The 19,112-nt window shown below is 40.4% G+C and overlaps 1 protein-coding gene across 30 annotated transcripts in view; it reads right to left on the bottom strand.

The window, feature by feature from the left end:
* Positions 1 to 15,228, bottom strand: part of GAPVD1 (GTPase activating protein and VPS9 domains 1) — an 82,137-nt gene extending 66,909 nt beyond the window's left edge. For 4 of the 30 annotated variants that reach the window (XM_021068637.1, XM_021068681.1, XM_021068745.1 and 1 more), the window contains exons 1-3: positions 15,069 to 15,227; positions 12,124 to 12,303; positions 11,507 to 11,551 (exon numbers count right to left, since the gene is read on the bottom strand). The gene's annotated coding sequence lies outside the window, so the exon portion shown is untranslated. Of the gene's footprint in view, positions 1 to 11,506; positions 11,552 to 12,123; positions 12,304 to 15,068 lie in introns of all 30 variants that reach the window. The other 26 variants (XM_021068648.1, XM_021068728.1, XM_021068816.1 and 23 more) reach the window with 20 other exon arrangements.

The following is a 19,112-nucleotide window of genomic DNA, read 5'->3' as shown; positions in this document are numbered from 1 at the left end:
TGAAGGAATGAGGCACACTGGGTTTCCATATCCTTCCAACAACAGTATAGAGGTTGGCAAATGATGGCCTCTGGGCCAAATTCAGCCAGCTATCTACTTGTATAAAGTTTTACTGGAACACAGCCACGTCCATTTGTTTATATGTTACCTATGGCCGTTCTCATGCTCAAACAGCAGAGCTAAATAGGTGCCAGAGTGCTTCAGAATCCTTATGGCCCACAAAGCCTAAAATATCTACTATCTGGCCTGTTATAGAAAAAGTCTGTCAACTCCTGATAAGCAAGCATACCTACTTCTAACAGAGCATGGAGAGGAAACACAGCCTGATAAGGTGAAATGTGCAAATGAGAAAATACATCAGAAGTTCCAGGGAGGATACACGTATTAAAGATGTTAGCAACGATGCCTGAACCAACTCCTGTGACTCCAAAGGACCTAAAGTAGGGGGAAAATATTTCAAATGTTTTACAGAGTGAGAATCATGGTTCACGTTTTCTCTAATGACAAGTTCTAATTAACAGCATCCAAAGTTAATGATATGTATCGAACAGTTCTAAACTCTCAGCCTGAAACAGCTAGAGTTCAAGTAAACAAAGTAATCTTCACTTTACACATTTAATAAATTCAAGATTAACGCTGTAAAAGTCCATAAGAGAAGACCACTCACTACTTTATACTTTTCTATAGTGACTACTTCATACAACACAACAGAAAGGATACTAACAAACAAACAAACAAAAAACTAGAGTCAGAAGAGCTGAGGCACGGAACACTGGGCTCTGACACCTCCTGGCAATGGGATCTGGGGCCTGGCACTTCACCTAAGCTTGTGTTTCCCTGTCTTCAAAACTGGGATAATGCTCTTATCTATCTCACGTGCTAAACAATACATTTCACCTAAGATGACCATAAAGTAAATGATGCCACAAAGTAGGACATCACTATTCTTGTCAATTAAGAGGTAGGGAAATTATTATAATTTCATTCAGACACTATGAGATGTACTCCATATCCATCACATGAAAGAATTGACTAAAATGAACACTTTCATGAAAATAAGTAAGAAATATCAAAGTATAACCCGAAAAGGTAAGACAGACTACTTGCAAACATGGTGGAACCTATACCTGTAAAAGGATTATTAAAAGTGAAATTAGGAGTTCTTTGGTGGCTCAGTGGGTTAAGGATTCAGCATCGTCACTGCTGTGGCTTGGGTTTGATCCCTGTCCCAGGAACCACCTCATGCTATGGGAGAGGCCAAAAAAAAAAGTGAAATTAAAGGCCAGCCATCCTCAATCAAAGAACACTTAAAGGAGTTCCCATCATGGCTCATCAGTTAATGAACCGGACTAGGATCCAAGAGGATATGGCTTCGATCCCTGGCCTAGATCGGTGGGTCAAGGATCTGGCATTGCCATGAGCTGTGGTGCAGGTCCCAGATATGGCTGGGATCTGGCGTTCCTATGGCTGTGGCATAGGCCAGCAGCTACAGCTCCAATTTGACCCCTAGCCTGGGAACCTCCATAAGCTGTGGGTGTGGCCCTAAAAAGAGAAAAGAACATTTTGAGTAACGTGTCACACACAGGTATGGCTTTGATATCTGAGAATAAAGCATATTTTGCAAATAAATTAATGTGTCTAATTAAGATGATCTAATTAAAACTTACACAAATAATGACAACTAAAGATAACACAATATCCTGTATGGGATCCTGAAACAGAAAAAGGGCATTAGGTAAAAACTAAGGAAATCTAAATGAAGTATGAACTTTAGCTAATAATAACTATCAATATTGGTTCATTAATTGCAGTATATACACCTTACTAATATAAGATGTTAATAATAATAGGAACTTGATGTTGTATATCTGGTAACTCCCTGCACTACTATCTCAATTTTTTTTGTAAATTACACTGTTCTAAAAAGTAAAGTCTTGGAGTTCCCGTCATGGTGCAGTGGTTAACGAATCCGACTAGGAACCATGAGGTCGCGGGTTCGGTCCCTGCCCTTGCTCAGTGGGTTAACGATCCGGCGTTGCCGTGAGCTGTGGTGTAGGTTGCAGACGCGGCTCGGATCCTGCGTTGCTGTGGCTCTGGCGTAGGCCGGTGGCTACAGCTCCGATTCAACCCCTAGCCTGGGAACCTCCATATGCCGCGGAAGCGGCCCAAGAGATAGCAACAACAACAACAACATCAAAAAAAAAAGACAAAAAAAAAAAAAAAAAAAAAGTAAAGTCTACTTATATTGTTTTAATTACATAAATAACGTAATTCTAAATCCAAACATCCATCCAATTTTGCAACTTTTTTCAGTAAGAAAAAACACACAAATTTGAGACGTGCATTTAAACACCGCAATTTATCAAGCTCCAACAACCACCATCTAGGATAAGGATTATCAACTACCACATGATGTCCCAGAACCCATTAACATCTGGTAACACATTGTAGTGTTTCAACTATCACACTAAAAGTATTTTTTCTTTCAGTTCACTTCAATGAGAAATGAAATACAGAAACTTCCTAACACAAAATTTCCATAGCTATGTTACATTTTGCACTAATTCCTGGTCAACTAAAGCAACACAAATACATTTCCCAGCCAGTTGTTTAACAGAAGCCAGTTTTTATATTAATTTCCACTTAATAGCAAACTTTTTTTTTTTTTTGGCCTTTTTAGGGCCACACTCGTGGCTTTATGGAGGTTCCCAGGTTACAGGTCAAATCCGAGCTACAGCTGCCTGCCTACACCACAGCCACAGCAACATGGAATCCGAGTCGCATGTGCGAACTACACCACAGCTCCCAGCAATGCCAGATAGCCCACTGATTGAGGTCAGAGATCAAACCCACATCTTCACAGACACCAGTTGGGCTCATTACTGCTGACCCACTACAAGAACTCCAACAGCAAACTTTTTAAAAAGCCAGAATCAGGAGTGGCCTAGCAGATTAAGGACCCAGCACTGTCACTGCTGCAGCTTGGGGCACTGCTGTGGCTTGGGTTTGATCTCAAGCTCAGGAATTTCCACATGCCACAGGTATGGCAAAAAAAAAAAAAAAAAAAAAGTCATTATAAGTATAATGGTTGAGCTTGAAGAGGAGAGTTTTAATTGACTAGTGGCAATACAGTATATGGGTGCTTAGGAAATAAAAACAATTATAACTTCCATGAGTTTCAGGCTTGTCATGTAATAGGCACCAACCAGTTGCTTTACATGTAAATTCTCATTTAATCTGGGTAACACTCCTGAAAGGTACGTATTCTCATCTATTTTTAACAGATGAAGAGACTGAGAATTAAATAACTTGCGCAAGGTCAGATTAATAACTAGCAAAGCTGAGACTAGAATCCAGGTGTATCTGGCTCATGCAGCTTTTAACCACCATGCCATCTGCCTCCCAAGAGTGCTTTAATTTACTGTCAAAGTCACTTCTTTTTTTTTTTTTTTTTTTTTTTTTTGTCTTTTTGCTATTTCTTTGGGCCGCTCCCGCGGCATATGGAGGTTCCCAGGCTAGGGGTCTAATCGGAGCTGTAGCCACCAGCCTACACCAGAGCCACAGCAACTCGGGATCTGAGCCGCGTCTGCAACCTACACCACAGCTCACGGCAACGCCAGATCGTTAACCCACTGAGCAAGGGCAGGGATCGAACCCGCAACCTCATGGTTCCTAGTCGGATTCGTTAACCACTACGCCATGAGGGAACTCCCCCAAAGTCACTTCTAATCACTCTACTCTTTCAACAATTATTAATACGTCAGTGACTATCTGGAAAACTTCTTTCTTAGAAGTTTCAAGCTAGCTGATCTTCTCAGGCTTAGCTGGACTTTAGGACTAAATAACCTAAATTTTATTAAAGAGATGGTATATGAAAGTTTAGAAAAAGTTACTACTGATTAATCCAGATTATCACCCTGGTAATTAAATGCATACACATAGTAGGTCCTATCCACAGTATCTTTTTATTTAAATTTTGTTGGCTGCGCCCACGGCATGCAAAAGTTCCCAGACCAGGGATGGAACCTATGCCACAGTAGTGACCACGCTGGATTCTTAACCCAATGAGCTACCAGGGAACTCCTCAAGACCGAAACATACTAAGAGTTCTGGGTACAGCACTCTAAAGTAAAATGTAATGAGCTCAAGACTAGCTATGTAATCTCTAGTGATTAATATAATCTTCCTGGAATTCAGTTTTTCAACTGAAAAACAGGGAATTATAGGTATCATCCATTTCCCATAATTAACGCTCGATAAATCTCCAAATAGATCTAAGTTCCCTAGCTGGTTCCAGAATATCTCGGTCACCTTGCCCTCTCTCTCTATGAGCTAACTGGGATTTTCTGTGGGCAGGTGGCCCCAGAGAGTAACCAATATTTTCAAAGTGATCTCCACTACCTACAGGTTTACGTCCACAATCTGCTACCAGGCACCAAGCTCTCAACCATGAATCCCTCTTTTTATATCTCCTGTCTCATCTCCCATCATTTCTCCACTTCCCTCAAATCAGATGTTGCCGCCATACTATATCCTAAAGTCTCCAACATTTGCAGATGCTATTATCTAGGTTTAAGAGGCCCACCGTCGCCTTATTTTCAAGTGAACACAAGATTTCTCCTTTAAGGCCCAGCCCCCAAATCTCTTCTCTCTGTGAAGCTCTGGGGGAACTGCTCCTGTCAACAAACAGGGTGCAGCCTTCCTCCCTTACGACACCAAGTGGGAAAGTTATGCCATTTTTAAGGCTCTTTCAGTTCTTCTATTTACATCGTGGAGAAAATCTAAGCAAAGTGCCAGTTTGTCTTCAACACTTCCCAATCTCCCATTTTAATTAAAGGGTAGCAAGCTCCAAACTCAGCACCTTCTGCAAAGAGTAGCAAGTAGGTTTTATAATGTTGTTCTATTTTCATTACATTTAGGTTGCTTTCTATTTAGAGCAAAAGATGTTAGCCTTTCACTATGGTAGCAATACAAAGCTTCTTTAAAAATATGTTTAGGAATTCTCGTTGTGGCACAGCAAAACGAACCCGACTAGTATCCATGAGGATCAGGTTCAATCCCTGGCCTCGTGAGTTAAGGATCCAGCATTGCTGCAAGTAACAGCATAGCCTGAAGATGTGGCTCAGGTTCAGATTTGGCGTGGCTGTGGCTGTGGCGTAGGCCAGCAGCTGCAGCTCTGATTTGACCCCTAGTCTGGAAACTTTCACATGCCGCAGGTGCGGCTCTAAAAAGGGGAAAAAAAAAAAAAGAAAAAAAATTAAAAAAGTTTAAAGGTGTTCCACAAAAAGGACATTAAATAAATAATAGTATAAAAGTATGCAGATTTGGGAAAAATCATGTTACTCAAGGATTAAGCACAGTAAACACTGTTATTTGTTGATGCCAATACCTTGACAGAATTGTTACTTTTTTTCATTACCTAGAAACTTTTCATCACAGTATTTATGTAATATTGATACTAACCTCAGAGAGCAAAAACAGGGCATGACTGTTATTTTTTAATGACCTACAAAGTGATCTATATTCTATCAATGAAATAATTTTAATTTGAGGTTTTATTTTAATTACCCACCACTTTTCAGGGACCTAAGAAATCCATAATAGAGATATGCAAATATTTTTAATAAATGTAATCATGCTGAATTACAATGATCTGTCTATATGTATTTCCTCTTAAAAGACTTAACCTTCAGCACAGGAATAGTTTCTTACTCACTTTACAATATTTTGTTAAATTGCCTGCTTTAAAATCATCAAAATTCATCTCTTTCCAAAAAAATGGAGAGAAAAACACAGTAAGCTTGATTACCTACACTTCTTTCACTCATTAATTCAACAAATTATTAAACACCTACTATGTGCTAGGCACTGACGAACAGGACAGGTTGAGGTCTGCTTTTGAGGGACACACATTCTCATAGGAATACATGATATTCTAATGGCAGTTCTGAGTGGCTATCACAGACTGTATTTCTAAATACCCTCTATTTAGAAACTTCTGCCCATTCCTTTCCATGGTCAGTTAAATCTCACTTAGGCAACAGGGCCCAGCCCAAACTGACCAGTTTCTAGACTCAGTTTTTCATTTGGGCTCATTTCTACCATAGCATTTTATACTCTTTGCAACAAAATATTTTCTCAACAAAACTCCAAGTTCCCTGAAGCAGGGATGTAGTCATCTCAGTATCTGCATTATTTGGCAGAAGAACTGGCATTTAGCAGGTGCTACATCAGCATTTGAAATTATAAGAAGTTAATAAATAAGTGAGTGACTAATGAAGAGCAATCCTCCAGTAAGGAATCATCAGCCAAGCTGCTGTTAACTCAGTTCTAAAATGATTAAAGAACAGTAACTAAATTTAAGTTGAAAACATCTCCTAACTTTCCAATGAGCATGTCTGAAATAATTACTAATGAACCAAAGAAAATATTTCCTCACAATTAAGAAACATATATCATGGGGGGGGGGACATGGAAACAAGTGATACTTTAATATCTTTAGTTGATATTTTTGAAACAAAAGTAAAACATTGTAGAAAACAGAATGGACTTAGTACCAACTACTCCTGGCACAAGTACAGGGAACTCAAAGACACACTACTTTGAAGATTCAAGAACATAAAATAGAGCCAGAAAGCATCTGTAATTCAAACAAACAGTACAAGACTTCTTGTTATGACACCAAAACTCCAGACCCTACCAAAATTAATAAAATCCAAACAGATGTCAATTTTACCCCCAATACACTAATTTTCCAGAGATAAAGACAAACCACAAAAATAATGAAATTTATGCATACAAAATGGCTATTATACGATGCAACTGACATTACTTTCAAAACACCTGGATAGCTAATATGCATGACTTAGTAAATACTCATGTATCTTTACTATTCTGGTTCAAAAACTTTGACTTTTTAAAATTTTCCTTGAGGAGTTCTCTTGTGGCACAGCAGGTTAAGGATCTTGCATTGTTACTGAAGCTTGGGTCACTTCTGCAGCATCTGGCATTGCCATGAGCTGTGGTGGAGGTCACAGATGCAGCTCAGTGGCTTGGACCCCATGTGGCTGTGGCTGTGGTGTATGTAGGCCAGCAGCTGCAGCTCCGATTCAACCCCTAGCCTGGGATCTTCCATATGCCACAGATGCGGCCCTAAAAAAAAAAAAAGCAACAAATAAATAAATAAATACAAATAAAATATTATTTGAGGAGTTCCCATCGTGGCGCAGTGGTTAACGAATCCGACTAGGAACCATGAGGTTTCGGGTTCGGTCCCTGCCCTTGCTCAGTGGGTTAAGAATCCGGCGTTGCGGTGAGCTGTGGTGTAGGTTGCAGAAGCGGCTCGGATCCCGCGTTGCTGTGGCTCTGGCGTAGGCCGGCGGCTACAGCTCCGATTCGACCCCTAGCCTGGGAACCTCCATATGCCGCGGGAGCGGCCCAAGAAATAGCAACAACAACAACAACAAAAAGACAAAAGACAAAAAAAAAAAAAAAAAAAAAGATCCAGTGTTGCTGCAACTTCAGCATTAAGTCTGATTCAATCCCTGCCCTAGGACCTTCCATATGCTGTGGGTGTGGCCATTAAAAAAAAAAAAGGAAAACATAATAAAAACTTGGCATAGACTTCCCTTTTGGCACAGCAGGTTAAGGATTTTGTATTGTCACCACAGTGGCTTGGGTCCCTGCTGTGCCACTGGACTGGTTCGATCCCTGGCCCAGAAGCTTCCACATGCCATGGGCATGGGGAGAAAAACAAAACAAAACAAAAAACTTGGCACTAAGATCTCCCCTGTTGAAAGATCTGCTAGTGCAACTACTTAAACACTTAGGACCAGACAAATTCTGTGAATAATTTAAAAAATGTGAGATGTTTAAGTCCAATGAAAAGGACACAGTACTTAACTTCCAGATATAGTTCAACAATGACAAGCTACACACCAACAGGCAGAAATGTGATGGTATTAAAATTATATTCCTTTTTTTCCCAGAACCAACAAATAACACAAAAATATCCACCTAATCTAGAAATAGGTATCAGGAACTTTCACAATTTATAAACCTTCAGTACTTTTATCAGTCAAGTTATATACCACCAAATCTAATTTTCTCCTATTCAATAACCTCTAATGCCCACTAAGACACATATAAATCTGGAGATGAAAACTCTTAAAATCCTTAGAACCCTCTACGAACTTTTGAGAGGAAGATTTCACCACCCACATGCTGTGAGGAAGTTTTGGTCCCCTGGATAAACTTAGCTTCTCCCATAAATACAGTGGGTGTACAAAATGACCAAATAGAAGAGCAGAAAGAGAACTTTCAGCTTCAGCTGCATTTTTGCTGAGCTGCAATACTGGTAAAGCCTGTTTCAGGATCCAAGAGTACACCCTCAAATTTAAGGAAAGCACATAAACAGCAGGCTGACATGTCTATTTCATCACATTTACCAGAATGGTACTTACATAAAATCACAAATATTTATTATCAAACTTCAAACAGCAGCATTATCACTAACTGTGTTCTACCTAAAAGGAACCCCCTGGACCACAAAAACAAAACAAAACAAAAAAATCGTGTTAAATAGCTTTTCAAAAATAAATCAACCATTAAGATGCCTCTGCAGATTTAGGGAATTTATGGAATTCGTAACTCTCAATAGTTTACATAATATCTGGGAAAAAATAACTCAATAAATGTAAGCTATTATTGTCATTACTATTATTATGATGTTTTGGAAAGATGAAATAGGAACTTACTATAAAGGAGGCTTACTTAAGGAGTTCCCATCGTGGCACTGCAGAAACAAATCCAACTAGGGACCATGAGGTTGAGGGTTCGATTCCTGGCCTTGCTCAGTAGATTAAGGATCTGGTGTTGCCGTGAGTTGTGGTGTAGGCCGCAGACAAGGCTCAGATCTAGTGTTGCTGTGGCTGTGGTGTAGGCCAGCAACTGTGGCTCCGATGAGACTCCTAGCCTGGGAGCCTCCATACGCCACGGGTGCGGCCCTAAAAAGCAAAAAAAAAAAAAAAAAAAAGGGGGAAGGGCTTCCTTAAGAATTCTCTTTTCATGAGAATCCAAGTTAGCTCACCACACCCTTCAATAGTACCATATTAAAAGGCACTTTTAGAGAAATCAAAGTCAGATTTCTTTGAGTCAGTCCTTAGGTTCTAAAAGAGGTAAAAATGAAATGAATTCTGCAAAAATAATTCATATTTATTCTTGGAGTTCCCACTGTGGTGCAGCAGGTTAATGATCCAGCATTGCCACAGCTGTGGCACATTCAATCCCTGGCCCAGGAAGTTCCAAGTGCTGTGGGTGCAGCCAAAAAGGAAAAGAAAAAAAAAAAGGCATCAATCTATTCATTCCTAAGCTTTTCTGATACAGAAATCCGTACTTGTAAACATTTTGCAATTCTGCCTTAATTGCTATGACTTTTAGACCTAAAGTATTTTTATCAGGTAGTCAGGATTTATAAACAATGAAAGTAAAATCAAGAGGTAGGACAGAGTTCTGCATTAGAAAGTGAAAGGAGGGAGTTCCTATTGTGGAGCAGCAGAAATGAATCTGACTAGTACCCATGAGGATGTGGGTTCAATCCCTGGCCTGGCTCAGTGGGTTAGGGATCCAGCGTTGCCATGAGTTCTGCTGTAGGTCACAGATGCAGCTACGGATCCTGCGTTGCTGTGGCTATGGTGTAAGCCAGCAGCTGTAGCTCTGATTCGACCCTGGGTACTTCCATATGCTGTGGGTGTGGCCCTAAAAAGACCAAAAAAAAAAAAGAAAGAAAGTGAAAGGAGGCATGTCAGAGTGGGTTGAAAATAGATGACTTTAGCTTCAGTCCTAAAAACTTCTCAAATAGATGTACTTGGATAAAAATCAGATTGCTTGGAAAGATAATTTGATTCTGACCCCCCCCCAAAAAAAAGGGAAATAGGCTAATCTCCCTGAACTAAATTTTTGTCTTTTACATTTACCAATTTTAATCCTTTCAAACATTCACAGAAAATAAACTGAAAACATAATTTAGGAAGAAGGAAAAAAAAAAAAAGAACTGAACACATTTAATGCCGTGCTTTCCACTAGTCTCCAGCGTGGGTGTACAGGCATTACATGGGAGCGAGACCAAGCAAACACCTTTTCAGACAGACATCGTAGATTAATGAGCAGACACCTTGCCTGTTTTTACAGTTACAGTATGCTTAAAGCCTATATATTTTTTTAATTTTTATTGAAGTATAGTTGATTTACAATACTGTGTTAGTTTCCTGTACATATAGCGAAGTGATTCAGGTATATATAAATTTTCTTCAGATAATTTTCTATTATACCTTATTACAAGATATTGAATATAATTCCTTGTGCTATACAGTAAATCCGCATTGCTTATCTATTTTATATATAGTAGTTTATATCTGCTAAATCTCATACTCCTAATTTATCCCTTCACTCCTTGCCCCCTTTCCCCTTTCGTAACCATAGGTTTATTTTCTATATGTCTGTGAGCTGGTTTCTGTTCTGAATATAGATTCATTCTTATTTTTTTTAATTCCACATATAAGTGATACATACTATCTGTCTTTGACTTACTTCACTAAGTATAATATTCTCTAGGTCCATCCATGTTGCTGGCAAATGGCAGTATTTCATTCTATTTTATGTAACGCCTTATCTTTTTAAGACTACAAGAAAGGTGAATATAAAGATAATTTTGGCTTAATACAGTGTATTTAAATTATATATATTTTAGGGTATAAATATATACCTCTTAGGTATAAATATTTATAAGGTATCTGGTTCATCTTCAAACTTAAGCAAAAAAGCAAGCAAGAGAGACGACATTATAGAGACCCTTAGGAAGTCTGTATTTTTTTAAACATTTGCTCAATCTTTCATTTAGATGTATTAAGTTTGAGAACTTGAAGTATCAACAGATATTCACCACTTCTTTTAACCTTTGCATTGCAGAGTTCAAGACTGGGTTTCAGATCAGAAACAATGAAGAACTGACCTTCTGAAAATGTTTTCACAAAATCATAATACATATTGAAACATATTCCCAAAAAATCAGAAAATATAAACATCAAGGTAAACATTAAGAAGGAAATTTTAATTATTCGTAATTTTAAGAATCAGAAATCAAACAATTTGGTATCTAAAGCCTCTTCTAAAATGTGTACACAATACAGAAATTATTGATCTAGTTCCTTTACAAATCAAAATATCTTGATTAGGAAGAGTTAAAGCCGCAAATAATTCTAAGCAACACAAGTTTAGGCAGGTCAAATGCAAGAAAATACATAACTGAAATCCTCCTTACAACTAAGAAAAAAAAAGCTTCAGAGAAGGAAATATGTATGGTGAATAAAACAAAGTTTGAAGGGGAAAACTTAATTTTGAGAAACCTTCTTTTTTCCAATTTTTTTTTTTTTTGGTCTTTCCAAAGCAAATAAGAAAGATTCCACTTGTATCAGACTTTTACCCTTGCCCCCCCAAAATCATACTTTACCTTGGAGAATAGTAATGTGTAACCAACTTCCCAACACACTCACTCCTAAAAAAAAAAAAAAAAGTGAAATATCTTACAATTGGAAATATATCCATTTTCCTGCTTCAATTTTCTGCAAATACTAGGGGTAATTTTTCTAAATAAACTAAATTAAACTGAGACACATCATGTTTAAATTGTGGCAAATTTTGTATTGTTAGTTGCACCAAACAGAAGTTAAAAAATATTGTTGCAATTTCAATAATGCCATTATCAGGCAGCATCACCTTGTAAGTTGGTAAGTGCTAAGTGCCATCACTGGAGAGCAGCTCACTAACTCACAGTGGAGCCAAGTGGGTGAAGTGGGAAGTGGCAGTGTCGTGATAGTGGCCAAGATGGCACCAGAAGGACAGCATCGCTTATTTTAAAGTCAGGGATGAGGTATGAAAATGGAAACGGCGAAAGAAAGGTTGAGAGCTGGAACACCAAAAGATAAACTAGCAATTACTGGGTGAAAGCCATGTTCCTGAGGTTTTACAGCTATGATTATTATTATTGTTGTTAATCCTATGTGATGGGTATTTAACACCTCCCTTTTACAGATGAGGAAACAGGTTTAGAAAAGTCAAATAACTTACTGCCTAATCATTCAGCTACTATGCAGCAGAGAAGGAATTCAAAACTAGATTTCTTTGACTGCACAGCCCACACTGTTTTCATTTCCCCAGGCTGCCTCTCTGGGTCTTCGGTACATAGGCAGACTTCAGGTTCCCTGGGAGCAAGTTCACTGTAGTGGGTTCTAGGAGGGAGGGATCCACCTGGAGGCAAATGGTCACATACTATCACGTGGGTAGCCTAGATTTCTCAGCCTTTGTTCATCCCAAGCTACCTTGATATGTAATCTTTTCTTCCATTTTTCCCTTTTACAGATCTAACACATAGGAAGGAAGGAAGGAGGGAGAGGGGAGAGGAAGGGAGGCTGATGTTCTATTTGATTTACAAACTCCTCTGTCCTTGGCTTTGTTCAAGTTGGTCCCTTCACCTGAAGCCCTTCTTCAACATCCCTATAGCTGATCACATCTATGACTGAAGGTCCAGTTCAGGTGCCATCTCCTCCACAGAGCATTCCCCAATCTCTCACTCTCCCATTTAGTAGCAGTATCTCCAACCTAAATTGTCTTGACCCTGTATATATAAATATACGTAAATATACAAATAACAGGATGCCACGTAGATATATGGTATAAATAAAATAAAGGGGGGAGTGGAGGAAGAATGACCCAAGGGGCAGTGTAAGGACACGGAAGGTATCAAGCAAGACCTCTCTGAGGCGCTGATTTGTAACACGGGGTGTTTAATTCCACATACACTAATTGGGCACCAACATCTGTTTCACAAAATACTCTTCTTCACCTTTCCGCACCCTCTCCTTAATCTTTTCCCAAAAAAAGCCTGTTGCAGTGGCTTTCCAATATTGCTATTATTTTAGAGGAAAAAAATCCTACACAGGATGTTGACAAGTGCTTTACAAACAGGGGCAAATTTCAAGTCACACATACTCTGAAAAAATGTTAAGAGTAACTTGTCAGTGAGAAATCTGATGTCAAAAGGAAGCTGAACTACAAGAATTTACAATATAATGTCAAGAAAATGACTTAGCAACTCTCCAACTCTACAATCAGCACATTTACCTTCTAACATATAGGAAAAGAAGAAGAGCAACAAGAAAATATACCTGAAAGAGAGATTCTGCAGTTTTTCACTTAAGAATAGAAAAATGAGAATTTCCTCCCCCATTCAAAGGCCACTCTACCTACGACCTAAAGAAAACCAGCACACACTAAAATTTTCTTTCACAGGCTTCCGTGAGTTTGGAGGGCTTCGACCACTTGGAACTATGAGGTGCCTAAATACAAAAATCTAAGGGCCACAACCTTGTAAGTTAACTATACTCCAATCAAAAAATTTTTTTAAAAAATCTAAGGGCCAAAGTACTCACTTCCCTTTCTGCCTCAGATTATTCTGCCGATTCACTAGTACCCTGAATGAAATATCTGTGATCTACGCTATCTTTCAAAACTATTACTCTGATCCCAGTCAAATCTTTTCTCCTACTTCCATGATTACAAAATTCCCTCTTTCGTGAGAAAAAGAATGTATATATGTGTGTAATTGGGTCACTTTGATGTACAGCAGAAATTGGCAGAACACTGTAAATCAACTATAATAAAAAAATAAATAAAATAAAAATTCCCTCTTTCCTCTGCACTGTCATCCTATTTGCCTTGACTTTTTTCTTACCTAATGATTCAAATATTCTTCCAAGCAGACTTATACATCCCCAAAACTTATTTCTGCTTCAGGAGTTCTTAATCTTTTTCTGCCATGGATCTCTTTGGCAATCTGGTGAGGCCAATGGACCCCTTTTCAGATTGCTTTTAAATGCAAAATTAAGTAAATGCAACTACAAAAGAAATTAATTATACTGAACTATTAGCAAAACAATGAAAAACCCAAATACTGTGATGTATGCGCAGCTTTATTATCTCATTAAATAACAAGAACTAACAATGGGTCTAAAAATACCATAATTCAGAGAAATTATAAACATATATGATATTCTGAGATACCTGCAGCTGTAAACATGACACAAAAATATCTGCAAGAAAGTCACAGGCATTACTACAACTACTGTGATTTGTTGCCTATATTCCTAACTGAAGGAAATGACAATAGCTAAATAATAAAAATAAAGATGTAATTTTATTCCCTATTCTAGTTCAAGGACCCTCTGAATTCTATCCACCAATTGGTGAATCTCAGGTTGAAAATCATTTCTAGTTCAAAGCCTTGCTCAAACTGATTTCTGTCACAAAATTTAACATCAAAACATTGATTTCTCCTTTGACCAAGCTCTCATCTGAACATATCACCATGCCTCCTCGTTTGTGCAGATTTATACACACAACCCTGCTTATTTCTCTGATTTGCCTAACCAGCACCCTACTTAAATTTCGTCAGTCAGTAAAAGGCGAAGTGGAAGGAAAGGAGATGGGAGCAACCAACAGCTCCTCGTTACGGACCTCCAACAGGAAGTGGAAAGATGCCAAGTATGGAGTGTATGTTTACCGTAGGTGGACAGCCCCCCACGACTCGTCCCCTGAGTCCAGCCTGTCAAGAGTCTCCGAAGCAAGCCGTCTTCACCAGCGGCACTCAGGAGACATTCCACCTCCTCCCCGCCTCCCATACTCAGTTCTCTAGCTGCCAGGTCGCTCGCCTCTGGCCCTCACACGGAGCCGCCCGGCGGTCCTCCTGTCCCTTACCATCCCATCCCCCACGCGCCCCTCCCTCTCCTCCGCCCCAGGCTGTCCCGGCCCCGCGCGCCGCCACATCTCTCCCCTAGACCTACCCGTGTCCCCCCACCCCCATTCTCCCGACACTGGAGGGAAGGGCCCAGGGCCCAAGGGTCAGCGGGACCCGGCGGCCCGCCGTCAGGCGCAGACTGCGGCCCTAGGCCGGAGCAGCACGGCCGCCAGGCAAGGAGCTCGCACTCCGCACGGGGTGATCGGAGGCGTGCACTCACCCAGAAGATCGTGCAGAGAAAGGCACCGAGGTCTGCGCCGTCCTGCCACTCGGCCTCGGAACCGTCGCCCTCGCCGCGAACTGCCACCGCCGCTGCCGCCGCCGCCACTTGGCTTCCCTGCGTCCTGCGGCGGCGCTGCCGCCACGCCAAGGCGCGTGCGCTGCGCCGCGGGGACCCCTGGGACTGGTAGTTCGGGACCCGGCAGCCAGGGGTGCCTCTTCCGCTTTTTCCAGACAGTCGGCTGCGAGCTGGCGCTGTCTCGGTCGGCTGGGGTACCAAGCGACGGCTTCCGGAAAATTGTTCGTCACACGACGGACCTTGCTTCCGCATACGGTTCTGCTGGATGTGAAAAATTCGTCTGAGCAAGTATGTATAAAGTAAAACAATTTAGAGCATTTATGTTTTAAATAACAGCTGTCACTTGCCTAGAACGCATCATTCGAAACACACACACACACCCCTCCTTTTCCTTTCTGTTAAAAGGGTCATGAATTGCCTTTAGCGATATCTGAATTTTCACTTTTAAACCTGATTTCCCACTCCTTTTCTCAAATTTTACTGATTGTAATCTTGCCCATAGAGTTTTTTTAGGTCGATTGACAATTTATCTAAAACAAAATTGTTTGCAAAAAGCAATTCAGAGATATTCAAATATCAAGTTAACTGAGCTGAGCAGTCATAGAAACCTTACAGTTGGAAGACATTTGAAGGTCATTAGTCCAACACCCGCCGGGGCAGGAATTCCGTTTTGTACATTCCAAGACAGATGGTCATCCAACTTACATTTCAACAGGTCAGATTTCAAGGAGCTCACTTCCTTAAGTAAGGCAGCCTGCTCCATCGTTGGAGAGCTTTAAATGTTAGTAAGTTCTGCCTCCTGCTGAACCAAAATCTACTTCCCTTTTACTTCCTTCCACTGCTAGTGGTTATGCTGCCTGGAGCAATATAGAACATTTTCCACTTGACAGCCCGTACAAAAATTGAACACAAAGATTATATCCGCCAACGCTAGGCATCTCCAAGCAGTTTTCCAACAATTTCAAATGTGATTCAGCTCCCAGACTGCTTTCCATTTAGTCATCCTCCTTGATGTATTACCTTTAAAACTTGTCAAAATCTGCATCAGATTTATCACCTCATTTTATTACCACGAGAATGGTAATAAAATGGTTCAGCAGGTTAAGAAGCCCAGATAGTGTCTATGAGGATGCAGGTTTAATCCCTGGGCTTGCTTGGTGGTTTAAGGATCTGGCATTGCTGCCAGCTGCAGTACAGGTCGCAGATGCAGCTTGGATTTGGCATTGCTGTGGCTGTTGTGTGCTGGTGCTGCAGCTCCAATTTGACTCCTAGCACAGGAACTTCCATATTTTGCAAGTGTGACCATAAAAAGAAGAAAAAAAAAAAAAAAAGAACATTCTTTGGTAAGCTGGTCAGGTATAATTGCTGTCATATTGCCATTCACCTGATTCTAGAATCAATGCAGAAGTTCCCTGGTGGCACAGCAGGTTAAGGACCCAGTGTTGTCACTGTTATAGCTCTGGTCCCAGATGCGGTATGGGTTCTACCCCTGACCTGGAAATTGTCACATGCCACAGGTACAACCAAAAAGAAAAGAAGAATTCAACTGATCAAAAATTATTCCTGGGAGTTCCCATTGTGGCTCAACAGTTACCAACCAGACTAGTATCCATGAGGATGCAGGTTCAATCCCTGACCTCGCTCAGTAGGATCTGGCGCTGCTGTGAGCTGTGGTGTAGGCTGGCAGCTGGAGCTCCAATTGACCCCTAGCCTGGGAAGTTCTATGTGCTGCGGGTGTGGCGCTAAAACGCAAAAAAAAAAAAAAAAAAAAAAAAAAAAGTAACTTCAGCTCTGTTACAAAACATTGTCCAAAGCAACAAGGGAATTAAAAAGTAAGAGGACATGGTTTACAATTTAGAGTAAAAGGATAATTCCAGATTTCTGGCAAAAGTCTTCATCATATTGAAGAGCCATGACTTTAAGAAGGAAATAACGAATGGGAGGAGTTTGCGTTGTGGCTCAGTGGATTAAGAAACTGAATAATATCTATATGGATGTGGTTCGATCCCTGCCCTTGTTCAGTGGGTTAAGGATCTGGCATTGCTGTGAGCTGTGTTGTAGGTTGAATACGAGGCCCAGATCCTGCATTTCTGTGGCTTGGCATAGGCCAGCAGCTGCAGCTCCGATTCGACCCCTAGCCTGGGAACTTACATGTGCTTAAGTGCGGCCCTACAAAAATAAATAAATAAATAATTTTAAAAATAAATAAAAAGATGCTCAAAATCAATAAATAGTATTGCTGGAAGGCAGAGAACTCCATCTTACCACTGTCTCTCTAGAACCTGCCAGACTACCTGGGATATAATGCATATATGTCCTTTAAAAAAAAAAATGAATGGGATGAATAAACAGTAAACCAAAGCCCTTTTCTTTCCACTACATCACTCAGCTTTCTGTGACATACAGGGACATGAAGTTACTTGCCCACAGTCATGGAATTCACACTGGATCTTGATTAGAGCCCAGTTCTTCAGGCTCTTAACCTCATACCCTCCAGACTGCTTTGCCACAGAAGCAGAGAGGAGTAACAAACGCAGGTTTTTTGGGGTTTTTTTTTGTTGTTGTTGTTGTTTTTTACTTTTTAGAGCTGCACTTGAGGCATTTGGAGGTTCCCAGGCTAGGGGTCTAATCGGAACCAACCTACACCACAGCTTACGGCAACACCAGATCTTTAACCTACTGAGTGAGGCCAAGGATTGAACCCACATCCTTATAGATACTAGCTGGGTTCATAACCTGCTAAGTAACTCAAACTCCTCTCAGAATTTTTTTAATGTTCCCTTTCCTTCCATTTATGCATAGCCAGTCTTGGAGATAAGAAAGTAGGTGCTGTGCCAAGTGATCTGACTTTGGCAAGTATTTCTGGACAAAAATATTTTTTCTCATGTCCATGAATGCCTCTTGAATGTTATCATAAAGGATAGAAGCATTGAATTGTAGGTGTTAGAGCGGAGTATCTGATCCTTTCATCCAATACCTGCATTTGTTTGGGTTGGGAGGCAGTTCCTCACAGAGATACTAATTAAAAAGTAGGCGTTCCCGTCGTGGCGCAGTGCTTAGTGAAACCGACTAGGAACCATGAGGTTGCCGGTTTGATCCCTGCCCTTGCTCAGTAGGTTAAGGATCCGGCGTTGCCGTGAGCTGTAGTGTAGGTTGCAGACGCGGCTCGGATCCCACGTTGCTGTGGCTCTGGTGTAGGCTGGCAGCTGCAGCTCCGATTAGACCCCTAGCCTGGGAACCTCCATATGCCGTGGGAGCGGCCCAGGAAATGGCAGAAAGACAAAAAAAAAAAAAAAAAAGTACATGCAGGAGTTCCCTGGTGGCCTAGCAGGTGAAGGATCTAGTGTTGTCACTGCTGTGACTCAGGTCACTGCTGTGGTTCGGGTTGGACCCCTGGCCAGGGAATTTCCACATGCTGTGGGTGTGGCAAAAAAAGAAAGCAGTACGTGTCCCTGGGAAAAGTAACATTTCAGTTATTATGCATCTATATTTAGGAAAGAAATGTGACAGTTAATGAAGAGCAAACCACACCAGAAAGAAAAACAGAGACATATCCAAAAAGAAAGATTAGGAAGAGGGAGAGCAAGATGAAAGGGAAAAAAACAAGGACTTGCATCTATGATGCAATTTTATCTATTTGGCACATAGTTTGGGAAGTGAATTAGTTTAAAGCTGTAGTACACTTGGCTGTAGACAGCTGGAGCCTGTGCAAAGATTAATCTTGGTATCTCATCTGAAAGAGTCAATTAAATTATAAATAGATGATAGGTAATAGTAATAACATGGATAGAAACGAATACAGCAGAGAATTCATAATTTTCCTGCGAATGAACTCTGAGACTGTATTTTCAACTGTAAAATGGAGATGTCACCAACCCTATCTATCCCATCTGGCTGTAACGAGGATAAAACCAAAGGATGCCGTTCAAAGCTTTGCACCATAAAGCAAAACAAAAAATTTGATAC

Source organism: Sus scrofa, chromosome 1, assembly GCF_000003025.6.
Source record: "Sus scrofa isolate TJ Tabasco breed Duroc chromosome 1, Sscrofa11.1, whole genome shotgun sequence".
Lineage (NCBI taxonomy): Eukaryota > Metazoa > Chordata > Mammalia > Artiodactyla > Suidae > Sus > Sus scrofa.
This window is presented reverse-complemented; position numbering and strand designations above follow the sequence as displayed.